This window comes from Stigmatopora argus, chromosome 17, assembly GCF_051989625.1.
Source record: "Stigmatopora argus isolate UIUO_Sarg chromosome 17, RoL_Sarg_1.0, whole genome shotgun sequence".
Classification (NCBI taxonomy): Eukaryota; Metazoa; Chordata; class Actinopteri; order Syngnathiformes; family Syngnathidae; genus Stigmatopora; species Stigmatopora argus.
In genome coordinates this window covers 2,090,649-2,095,508 of record NC_135403.1, presented here as the reverse complement: position 1 = coordinate 2,095,508, position 4,860 = coordinate 2,090,649, and positions in this window count along the sequence as shown.

Below are 4,860 nucleotides of genomic sequence, written 5' to 3'. Positions count from 1 at the left end.
GTGAATAAGTAAATAAATTACATTCCCCATTATTCAATTATGAAAGTAACTATGTTACCTTCAAAATAAAACCGAAAATTAAATATGATTTTAAAAAGTAGTTTTGTTGTTCTGTTGTGCAATAAAGAAAAGACAACTCCCTCCTTACATTATGAAAAGTAATGAATAATAAAACCTGCAGAAATTTTGAAAGCCATCTTTATTTTTATAAATCTGCCTCCAAAGCATAACTTGTTGTGCAATATGAAATACATAAAATAATCAAGTGAAGACATGAACCATTGGCAAAGAGACTATTTTCACCCTCACAAAAAGAAATGATGCAAATTTACCTCAGGTAGCGATTAAAAAAAAAAAAGTTGGATGACCTTAACCTATTTAACCTAAGTCTATAAGTTTTGCACTTTTGCAACATTTTCATAACATTTACATAAAATGGGGAAACTCCTTTATATCAAGTAAGAAAATAATTACATGCTATCCTTAAATGAGGAGAGAGTTAAAACGGGACAAGGAAATTTTCAATAAGGCTCATGTTTGTGCAGAGGTATTTAAGAGGGATTTCTTTTTAAAAAGGGGAATTCACTCAGATCTTTTAGTGCAGGGATGTCAAAGTCAAATACACAGAGGGACAAAAAGACAAATTTGCTAGCCAAGGGCTGATTCAATGTTTATTCAAACATGTTGAAATGATTATACAGTTTATTGAAACTAACAGTGTATACTTTTTTATGATTAAATGAATAATTCAGTATTTTTATGCCTCTGTCAGAAACCTCAAGTGAAAACAGTTTTCAACAGACAGACAAAAAAACCTCATTGAAATAAAAATCACATGTCCTCTGCATTAAATGAATAAAGCAATATTGTCTTATGGCTCTGTCAGTATTTCAAGGGAACATTCAACATTTACAACAGGCAAACAGCAAAAACATAAATGTCCTTCAAACACAAAATATGTTAATCAATATCAAATAACTTCCTTCAAGTAAAAAAATCACCTCTTGTAGAAACAAATGTAGAGTTTAACTGAATTAAAAACTAAAACTATATGCACGGTAATCCTCACTTGTCTGAGGATGAACCTGATACTTGGTGATGTCTCATCTTTTGTGCAAGTTCGTCAATGTTCAGGGTCAGGTTCTGAGCTGAAGAAATCCTCGGGATTAACTGAAGGTGCTTATCAATAAGACGGCTCCTGTGTGATGTTTTCTTTAGCCTCATCAAAGAAAACAGTTGTTCACACAGGTGTGTGCTGCCAAATATAGAAAGCATCTTTGTAGCTTGGATGCGCAGCTGCGGGATGAAACATGCAAACACACCCACTCTCTCATATTTTTCCTTCAGTGTGTCATTGTACTGGAACGCAATCAACTCCATTTGTAGGTCTGATGGTGTGCTTTCCACGTCACCTGCAAAAGGATTACTGAGAAGTTCAAATTTGCTCTTTTGGGCTTCAAAGTCAGCAAATTGGCGTCGGACGTCGACGGCAAGTGTGTTGACTATCAGCAAGCTGTGCACTCGGGAACACAGCGGTAGAGACCTTCTCTTTCATGGTCCGGCAGCAGGGAAAATGGCTGAAGTTTTCTTCCCGCATCTGCATCTTGTTACGATTTGGACCCAGGCGCGGGGAAGTAGGATTTGACAAGGTATTAGCTTCAAAGCAACATCTTTAATAACTCAGAAGGGATCTTACAAAACAACGGGGACATGTGAAACATAAGCGATACCAAACCGGAAACAGGAGAACGAGAGATGTCGAGGAAAAAGGTAGCGTGGCTGCATGGCTACTGAATCCACGCAGTGACTTCCAGGAACATGCAGGAATTGTGCAGGAGCTTGCAGGAACGATCCGACAATGATAATAGAACTAATTGGTGTTTAAATACTAACTCAGGAAGTCATCAACAGATTGACTCCAGCTGCTCTGCCTCTACGGCAGGCCAGGAGGGACAAAACGGGGCGCTCCTGACACATCTCCCACACACTCAACTTGGTTTTAAACGCCTTCACCGTACTGTACATATCAGAGATGACACGCCCCCGTCCCTGCAGTTGCAGGTTCATCGCATTCAGATGGCAGCCCCATCTCATTAACGCATCTGGATACCTCTTCTTACAGATGTTGTCCTGTAGTTGTGCCATGCATAGGACATTCATCCATTTTCTTAACCACGTTATCTTCAAAAGGGTCGGGGGGCTGCTGGAGCCTATCCCAGCTGACTTTCGGACACAAAGCAGAGGATACACTGAATCGGTGGCCAGCTGATCGCAGGAAACAAGGAGACATTCACGGTCACAATGATAACTACAGACAATTTAGCAATTTAGAGTATCCAACCGACCTGGATTTGAACCCAGGACTGAGGTTGACGCCCTAACCATTCAGCCGACAATTCTAATCACTCATCTAAAATCCTTATAAAGCGTGATTTATGGGTGTGTGTTTGTCTGTGCACGTGTGTGTGTGTATATTAAGATTCTCTTGCTACGTTTGTCCAAACCGTGCAACGTAGAGAGTTGAATTTTTTTATGGTGGCCAGAAATGGCTGTCAGATCCTAATTTAATTTCTTCACCTTCTCTAAGTGCGCAAACTCAACTTTTATTTGTTAATGCTGAAAGCCGGGTTGATGTATGAATGGCTGTTTTTACATGACGTGCCCCAAACGCACGGCGTGGCTGATTGGTGACGGGGAACCCTTTCCACGTCATTTACAAACGTCATTTTCAGAAGAATTTCCACCAGCGAGTTTCCCGGTTGTAATATATTGATACTATAACTGATTAGTTGCCTCAGGTTATACAAATGTGTTTAACCACCGCCACCTAGTGACCATTGTTTAATACAGCGTGACCCGGATGTTGTGATGTTTTGGTTGTTCGGAGGGTTGCAATAAAAAGAGTTACACACGTGTGAAACTTGGCTCCGCCGTCTGTTGCTGTTATTGATATATTAACAGTTATATAAAGTGCAAAGTTATCACAGTGGCGACGAGGATGGGATCCCTTTCAAGCCGGTAGGGATTCAAAGTTTCAGAACGAGGAAATTAAGGCGTTACAAGGAGGTAACGTGACTTTGCAAACTAGCATTAGCAAGAGTTGCTAAGCTAACGGCGGCTGTGCATCATGGCCAGATTCATTGGACATCTTGGCGAATACAAGGAAAATCAAGAAGATTTCTCCTCCTACTTGGAGAGGTTTGAGCAATGGATGATTGTAAACGGAGTGGAGGAAGGTAAACGAGCCAACGTTTTCCTGTCTATAATAGGTGCTGAAGCCTACGGACTGTTAAAAAACCTCTGCGTACCAGATAAGCCAAGTAGCCGCTCGTATGATGTGCTAAGCGGAAGATTATCATTACATTACAAACCGAAACCGCTGGTGATCGCTGAGCGATTCAAATTTCAAAAAAGGAATCAGACCGAAAAATAGTCTGTGTCAGATTATGTTGTGGCGTTAAAGAAGCTATCCAGCCACTGCGAATTTGGTCTCCATTTAGACGAAGCAATGAGAGACAGATTTGTTTGTGGATTGAGAGTGGAGGCTATTCAGAGAAGATTACTCACGGATCAAGATCTGACATTTAAAAAAACATGCGAGCTGTCGTTATCCATGGAAATGGCATCAAAGAATACGTTGGAGTTCGCCAGCAAAATGAAAGAACCTGCCACAGTAAATAGTATTGACAAGAAGAAAACAAGCAAAAGTACGTGGAAATACCAACCTACCAACCAGCCACCAGCAAATGGAAAAGTGAAACCAAAAGTGAAAATTACAGACCAGAGAGAAGAGAAAATCACCAACCCTGTTACCGATGTGGAGGTAGCAACGACGCCGCTCATGAATGCAGGTATAAAATAGAGACATGCCACAAGTGTTCAAAAGTAGGACACATAGCAAGGATGTGTAAAACTAAAAATAGGCAAGGAGACAGAGTATGTAAAGGAAAATAAAAATGAGACAACAGGAAATGTTGATGATGAACTGTTTGGGTCATATCCCTTGAGTGCCGTGTATCCCACACATACTGTCGGAAATTGGAAGAAGGAAATGACAGTACAGGTCATATTAGAAGGAACTCCTCTAGAGATGCAACTCGACACAGGAGCTGCTGTAACACTTGTTTCTGAAATAGTGTATAAGAAGCATCTCTCTCATTTGCCATTGAAAGTAAGTAAAGTGCAGCTGTCAACCTTTTCCAGAGAGAACATTCCCTTGATGGGACAAGTGACTGTCAAGGTAAAATATGAAAACCAGAGTGGTGATCTACCACTACTGATCGTAAAAGGTGACAGACCCGCCCTCCTTGGCCGTAACTGGCTCAAAAACTTCAAACTGGACTGGGCAAGCATTTTCTCAGTTATACCAGCAAGGGGCTGTAACAACGCAGATGTGGAGGCAGTGTTGCAGAGAGACAAAGCAGTGTTTGCTGAGGAGTTAGGCACTATTCGTGATTTTAAGGCCAACATTACAGTAAAGCCAAATACCAAACCGATTTTCAGGAAGGCCAGACCAGTGCCGTATGCATTAAAGAATGCAGTTGAGAACGAGTTAAATCGCCTAGAAAAAGCTGGCATTATCTCAAAGAAAGAACATAGTCATTGGGCCGCGCCAATAGTAGTGGTACCCAAAGCAGACAAGTCAATTCGTATTTGCGGAGACTATAAGGTCACAGTAAATTAAAATGTGGAAAAGGAGACTTATCCACTACCAAACGTTGAAGAACTTTTTGCCACCCTAGCTGGAGGCACTCTTTTCAGCAAGTTAGACTTGTCACATGCTTACCAACAGCTGGAGTAAGAAAAAGACTCAGAAAAGTATTTGACAATAAATACTCAGAAAGGACTGTATGTGTACCA